General features: G+C 45.0%; 1 long non-coding RNA gene across 2 annotated transcripts; it reads left to right on the plus strand.

Annotated features, from left to right (window-relative positions):
- The first annotated feature begins 3,866 nt into the window (after nucleotides 1–3,866).
- LOC122464568 lies at nucleotides 3,867–7,353 on the plus strand. 2 transcript variants are annotated; one of them, XR_006288734.1, is made up of 4 exons: nucleotides 3,867–3,962; nucleotides 4,173–4,320; nucleotides 5,192–5,335; nucleotides 6,205–7,353. It is a non-coding gene; the product is annotated as an uncharacterized LOC122464568 (long non-coding RNA). The 2 variants fall into 2 exon arrangements; XR_006288733.1 differs by lacking the exon at nucleotides 3,867–3,962 and having other exon boundaries at nucleotides 3,989–4,320.
- The last annotated feature ends 535 nt before the right edge of the window (nucleotides 7,354–7,888 follow it).

The raw sequence follows: 7,888 nt of genomic DNA on the forward strand, positions 1-7,888 counted from the left end.
CCATTAACTCTGAAAAGGGATACCCTTGATTTCTTCCCAGGGAGGTATTCCAAGACTTTCACAAATAGATAAAAAGGCCTGGGTGAAGTTTTTCTGACAAATAGTTTATCTGCTAAAAAATGTAATCTTGGTCGACCTGAAACTGTTTGTGAATCTGACACAAATTTACCAAAGGGTTTGGGCCAAAAAAACATTTTCAGGTTAGATTTGTTAAGTGGCTGGAGGTGTACTGCTTGCCCCCCTTTATCGTTAGTCCAGTATATAGGTGGTGGCAATGTCCCATATAACTTCTGCCCAAAGGAGAGGGTGTTCACCTGGGATGTGGGCAACTGAGGTTCAGTTCCCCCCTCTCCCTGTTTTGGAACAGTGAGTTGAATTTGAAGCTCTCACTGCTCAGGAGAATGCCATGAGGCCTAGGCTATCAGGTAGTCTAGAGTCTCTCCCACTGAAGCTTGTCCACTTTGTGTAAATTAAATTGTCATTGGAGCAGGGATTAAATGTGAGTCCCCCTCCTCTGAGCTGAGATTCTTTACTCTGCACGTGGATGATCTAGTGCTTTTCCCCTTCCAAATTCTAATCCACTGTTCTTCTGAAATTGTGTTATACATATCACCTTTCATTTTGTAAGCAAGAAAAGAGAAATAATTTTGCCACTCTACTTAGCACTGATAAGGCCCCAGCTGGAGTATTGTGTCCAGTTCTGGGCACCACTCTTTGGGAAAGATATGGACAAATTGGAGAAAGTCCAGAGAAGAGCCAAAAAAAAAATAATTAAAAGTCTCTAGAAAACATGACCAATAAGGAAAGATTGGAAAAGTTGGGTTTGTTTAGTCTGGAGAAGAGAAGACTGAGGGGGGACATGATCACAGCCTTCAAGTACGTAAAAGGTTGTTATAATGAGGAGAATGATAAATTGTTTTCCTTATTCACTGAGGACAGGACAAGAAGTAAGGGACTTAAATCGCAGCAAGGGATATGTAGATTTAACATCAGGAAAAACTTCCTAACTGCAAGAAAGACGAGAATGGTGAGGTAGCCTCTATTATTGGACCAAATTCTGTTAAGAGAGACAGGCTTTCAAGCCACACAGAGCTCTTCTCCAGGTCTGGGAAAGGTTCTCCAAGGATTACAGCAAAATGCAAGGTGGAACAGATCATGGACTGACACCCCATCACTGGAAGTTTTTAAGAAAAGGTTAGACAAACACCTGTCAGGGACGATATAGAAAATACTTAGTCCTGTCTTGGGGCAGGAGACTGGACTAGATGACCTGTTCAGGTCCCTTCCAGTCCTTCATTTCTATGATTATATGATTTTCTTACTTACATATTTTGTTTCCTTCTCAGACTCTTTTCAACAAGATGCACAGATTTACCAATGTCTGAGGTTGAGAAGAGAACTTTGTGTGTTATTGTTAGTGCAAAATGCTTAGTTATGGAAAAGGTAAGAAGATTGCTGAGAATTTCTTTTTCAGAATTTCTAATCATCAACAGCTGGCAAATTACACATTTCACAAGAGTTGATGATTATCTGTAGCAATGTGATATGCTTTGGAAAGTGGTGACACCTGCAACATTTTGTGTAAACTCTGCAAGCCAAATTTTGCTCTTACACTGATATAAATGCATCGTAATTTACTTTAAACCAACAGGATCTGTGGGGATCAGGCATTCTGAAAATCAGGCTTTTTATTTAGGTACATAAATCTGGGTTTAAGTGATTACCTGTAGGCACCCACATCTGAAAATTATGTCAAAGTGACTTGCCCACAGTCACACTGGAATATAATGGCAGAGTCAGGAATAGACTCCTGAGCCCCAGCCTTGCACTTTTTGCACACAATCCTCTGGGGATGTAACATTCTGGACAGCTGAACTAATCCATGCAATCCTAAAATGGACTGGGTATAGCAAAAAGACTTACAAATATTCCCTTCACAAATCCTAACAGTAACTAAAACCATAAACTTACAAAGAAGAAATGCTTACCTGGCTATAGAGAGGAAGTTTGAAACTTGCTAGATATTTGGTGTGGTGTCTTGCAGGGTGCTGGAATATAAAGCATTTGCAACACCCACTGGCATTATCATGTGTCGAAATTATTAGATGTATGATTTCTTAACGGTATCTTGCATTACTAAATAGAATGCAATCCACAGAATATTTTTTGTTAGTCATAAAATATAATTATCATTCTTATACTCCTGGAAAGATAAGACACTATTTGTCAGAGGCTACCTCTGCTGTATATTTTCACTGATCCTCCAACACAAATCTGCCCTAAATATGGTGGATTAGGCCCCCTTGGGAATCCTCCTCCACTGCCATAGAGCCACCGTAGCCAGGACTAATAAACAGAGTTTGTGCTGGAAATGGCCCTACTTGATGATCACTTCAGATAAGCTGTTACCAGCAGGAGAGTGGGGTGGGAGGAAGTTTTGTTTCATGGTCTCTGTGTGTATATAATGTCTTCTGCAGTTTCCACGATATGCTATGCATCCGATGAAGTGAGCTGTAGCTCACGAAAGCTCATGCTCAGATAAACTGGTTAGTCTCTAAGGTGCCACAAGTACTCCTTTTCTTTTTACGAATACAGACTAACACGGCTGTTACTCTGAAACCAATAAACAGAGTGTGGCTAGGGAAAAGTGAATGTGCATAACTTTATTCACATGAGAAGGCCCATTTAATTTCACATGAATAAAGTTGTGTATGTGCTTAAGTTTTTGTAGGATTGGGACCTGAATCTTTATACTTTCACCAATCGCATAAATAATCTCAGAACAGAGATAGGATAATCTAGTGGTGTTTTATTTCGTAGCTGAGAGATCTGACAAGGTACAGGACTGGATAACAGATTTATCAGTTTTAAGGCCACAAGGGACCATTATGATCATCCGGCTCAGAGGTTCCCAAATATTGCACCAAGGCAACCACCAACTGCATTTTCTTTTCTTTTCTTTTCTTTTTTTTTTTGTAATCCATTAATACACGTGTGCACCCTCTGCCTGGCTCCACAACCCAAATCCCAGCCTGGTGTAGAGGGAAGCCCCACCGGGGACAGGATTTGGAAAGAAAGCCTGCCCCAGCTGTTGTGGGGTGAGCAAGGGGTGGGCTTGCTCTCCAAGCCTGCACCCTCCCCCAGGGCTTCCCCTCCAAACTGGCTGGGCTGGGAGAAGTATATGTTTGTCTAGGCCAGTTCTGGCCCTGGACATGATAACCGATCTGTAACCTTCCAGGACCCACTGGTGGGTCAGGACCCACCATCTGGGAAACACTGATCTAGTTGGCCTCCTGCATAACACAGGCCAAAGAACCTCCCCATTAAACTCTTCTTCAAGCCCATATCTTGCGTCTGAGCTATGTATAGCGTATCGTTCAGAAAAATCACCAGTCTTGATTTAACGATGTCATGTGATGGAGAATCTTACCCATGTAGGTAGATGTAGACTGTGATTAAGTCAACGCTAAACCTTCTCTTGGATAAACTAACCAGGTTGACCTTAAGTGTCTCACAACGTGGTATGTTCTCCATACCTCAAAACGTTCTTGTAGCTCTTTTCTGAACATACTCCAATTTTCAGCATCCCTTTTAAGGTGTGGACTCTGCCAGCTGAACTACTTAAGCTGCTGCACTTCTTACTGTTGCTGCAAGGGTCTGTCCAATTTAACCAAAACTCTAGAATTTTGTTATGTTTTGAAGAAATTTAAATTTTTATATATGTGTATATATATCACTCTTTCACAATGGGGTATTTACTTTTTAATGTATTTCTAACAAAATGGATGTCCCTTCTGTGCAAATAATAAAGAATCTTGTGTAACAAGTATAATTTCCTACCCACCTGGGCTCAGAAAGGTCAGAAGAGTAGCCAGGTCAGGAGACTCCAGGATAGGGTTTGATGCAGGGAGTCAAGAAACAGCTGGAGCTGATTGGCCTCCCAGGGAGCCAGGCTGGGGCAGGTAAATGGAAGAAGAAGTTAGCTTTTGTTATCTGACATTGGCTTGCTAAGAGTACAAAACCAATGGGTCACAGAGGGGCTTTTTCTAAGATGCTCACTAATGTGTTTCAGGTCTGTTTGGAACTTCCTCATACCTTTTCTGTGAAAGAAGAAGGAACTGGAGACTTTATTAAATAATGTTTGGAACTTTTCCCATATCTCTTCCCTGAAGGAAATAGAAGCTGAAGACTTGGTTTAAATCCTGAGGAGAAGGTTGTTGGAATTGTGCTACTTCTCTCTAAAAGAAAGGAGGCATCAGATATTTTGTTTTCTCAGATTCCTCCGGGACTTGGCCTTTGTTTGGTCAATCTGGAGGCAAGGTAACTTTGTTTCTGTTTTATGGATGTCTTGCTGTAATTCTTTCTCCATACTATTCGTGATAAGGAAAGGGGGGTGTGGTGCTTGGGAGTGTGTCTCTGATTCTGATGAGCCTTAGCGACAATCTACAACGTCAGAACACCAGGGGAGGTGGGGCAACAGCCTACTTAGAGCCAGTTGTTTAAGTCAGGACTCCAGGTCCGCAAACCACATGATGTGGGATCTTGATCTCCTAAAGGAGTGACTTGAGGTTGACCACAAAGTGTCCCACAGTAGAGGGGGCTGGAAGTTATCAAAAGACCAGGACTGCTTGGAGCACTGCCTGCTTGCTCTCACCAAGCAGAAGAGAAAGAGACCCCTGTGCTGGTGGAGTGACATGCAGGAGAAGGGACTTGGAGCCCAGAAATCCCAAAGAACATTCCAGAGGGTTGAGGAAACTGAGGCAGGGAATGACATAAGTGTCCTGTATTTTCCATGACGGTGTACCGTGTACCTTGCTTTTGCTGTTGAAAAGTACGTGTGATTGCAGTGCTGCCAACTTTCAGGATATCTCCCTGACTCACAACAGCTGGGCTGGGGTTGCAGCCAGTCTGGTGATAACATAAGACACTCCAGCTTCCTGGTGAATGTCAGCTCTCCCTAGGGGGAAAACAGTCAGACTGCTTTCCCCACTAGGGAAGAGCAGCAGTGCAGAGCTACTGCATGAATCAGGCAGAGTTCACTTGTCCCTCTCCTCAGGAGCTGATGTCATTCTCAAAGGGGGAGAAGGGGAGGAAGAGAACGGAGCAGAAAGCCCGGCAGCTTGAGGTAGCCTCTCCCTCCCCCTGTGAGCAATGGAGATGACCTCTCTGCTCCTCCCCTGTCTCCCTGCAGCACATGGCCTGGGAAAGGGCAGCAGGGGACGAATAGCCCCCAGCCTATAAGGGGGAGAAGGGGGACCTGCTGGAAAGCCCCTTCCCAGGGATTGAGGAGTGAAGAGCCCCAGGAGTTCCATAGAGAGCAGAAGTAAGGCTCTGGGTAAGTAGTTCTGATGTGGGGTTGGGGACAGGGAGTGAGAGTTCCTACAGCAGGGGTGAAAATTACCTTAATAAATACGGGAGTATTGGCAATGCTAATTCTCTCTCTCTCGCACGCACGCACTGGGGATGAGCAATGGGAGGTCAAATATCAAAAAACAGATTAAAATAAATACAAAATAATCTCTTCCCACCCCTTAAAGCTCATTGGGCTGGGGGACAGACTCATGATTTTTGAGCCTTGGGGATTGGCAATACTGGATTGGTTTAAAAATCCCTCTGCAAAGTGTCTTATTGGCTTCATTAAGGTTTCCCAGAAGGGTTAAACTGTAAACCAGAGTGCCCACTGGGAGGGCGGAGCTGTGGGCAGGGTGAGCTTGCCTGTGGGGGTTCAGCTGTGGCCATCGGGCTGAGGCCTCTTCCAAGAAGGGGTATCAAGTAGTCTAACCTCAGAGGGCTGTTGACTGGGGCTGTGACATTGACTAAAAGATTTTACAAAAAGCGCCTGCTTTGTGCAGAAAATGTTGACTTTATGTTCTAGCCCAAAACCTAAAACATTTTGGTTTTCAGCTGAAAACTGAAAAACTCTTATTCAAAAAGCCTGCTGCGGTGCCTCCTTGGAATTGTCGTGCAGTTGATGAGCCAGATGGGAGTCAGGATGGTTCCACAGGATGGACTTGCTGGGGGTGTTGGTTTGGGGTTTTTTTTCATTTTTTTTTTTTAAGAAAACCTAGCTGTTTGCACACACAAAGCTATGTTAAAGGAACATTAAGATTCAAAGTCAAGCACACAAGAGTTAGGAAAGACCCAAATTACGGTGTCTATTCTTCATGATACAGTTTCTAATTACACAATCACATTTTTCCACAGGACTGCTGCCTCATTCAGTGTACAGGATGGACAGCACTAAGTAAATGAGCAGCTATTATGTTTCTGTGTTAAATATGTGGCCGTTGGCCTTATTTACTGTATACTGTTCAAACACAGCACTGAGAACAGAATTATTAATTTCCTTATGAGCTTTTCTGTGGCACTCATCCCTGTAGCAGCTGAGTTCTTCCCAAATGTTAATGAATTTACATTCACAACGCCGCAGTGAGGTGATCTTCTCTCCATTTTACACTTGAGGAATGGAAGCACTGAGACATCGATATCAACAGTATGCACCAGTGTGGGAAGTGGGGGTGCTGTGGGGCACCGTGCATAAAACCTGGGGGTGTTTCCCGCACCTATGTCCTCCACCCACACTCTGCTCCCCAGCCCCTCATCTCACCCTCGTCCCAGGCCTCTGGTCCCGCTCCTGGGGCCCGGCCTCTGGCCCCGCTCGCTGGCCGCTCCACGGCCGGGGCTCTGATTTTGGCCTCACAGGTGGGGTCTCGGCTGCCAACACCAGCCCGGGCTCCGATCCTGGCCCCACACCCACCCCCAGCTGTGGCCTTGGCCCCCTTACCTCTGTCTGGGTCCCCCCGTCCCGGAGACACAGCCCTGCTCCCAGCCTCAGAGGTGGGGGGCAGATGGGTAAAGGGACTGGCTTTCAGCACCCCCACAAATAAAAACGTTCCTGTGCCACCGACAGTATGCATTGATTTGGAGTGCCCAATTTGAAACGCTTATGGCCTGACTTTTCTGTTGAGTTGCTGGGGCCACAGATTACTAGTACATAACCCACTAGGGAGCTATGACCTTTTCCACCAGCCCCTTGTGGCTTGTTAAGTTTCATATTCCTTCAAGTGTGTTGGTCTTAAAACCAGTCTCCCACTTCTTCTTTGTGTGATCACTGATGGTGGGGAATGTCTTCCACCCTTCTTTCAAAATCCTATCATGCATATTCAGCTCATCCCTTATGTGATAATATCAGGTAACCTCCTATGGCACTTACTCCTTACAATTTGGCCAGTTCGGAAGTCTGTATTGTTTCACTGTCTGGAGCACTCCATCCTCTTGGTGCTTTGCTGGACTTCCTGGAGCCTCCCATCAAAGATGCAAAGGTATTGTGGCATATTCATCGATCCCGTCTCCTATTCCACAGAGCCATTTGTGTTACACGAAGCAAGGCTTACCTTCCAGAGTGCATCTGCCACCAGTAGACCCTTTCCTGGGCAGTGCCTTATCCTCACAACCACCTCGCTGCCGTCTCAATAACAGGTATTGTAGACTTTGGTGCACTCAGAAGTGGCTTCTTTATGCTGCTTTCTACTGGCTTCTGGTCCAGCTGCACATCTTACATTGTGCCCAAAAATGAACTGGTGGAATTGTTTCTTTCCTAAGAGCACAGCAAGTATCTGAGCATATCCCCTTTCTGTGTCTCTCTGGGCTGTAGTAGAAGATGCTATGGGTTTTGCATCCATGCTGCTCCCAGGCCTCCTTCTGAGGCATCACGTTGCAGTGCTAGCTATTCCATGGGGTTTTAGTACTTTAGGACTGGTGGCTTACTTTGGATTTTTCTTTACTCTTTCAAATGCCTGTGTCACTCTGTCTGGAGTGGTTCACAACCATGTGTGCCAACCTTAGGGCAGACTGTCAAGAAGCAGGGCCGAGACGCCAAACTGGTTAG

The sequence above is a fragment of the Chelonia mydas genome, chromosome 2 (assembly GCF_015237465.2).
Source record: "Chelonia mydas isolate rCheMyd1 chromosome 2, rCheMyd1.pri.v2, whole genome shotgun sequence".
NCBI lineage: Eukaryota > Metazoa > Chordata > Testudines > Cheloniidae > Chelonia > Chelonia mydas.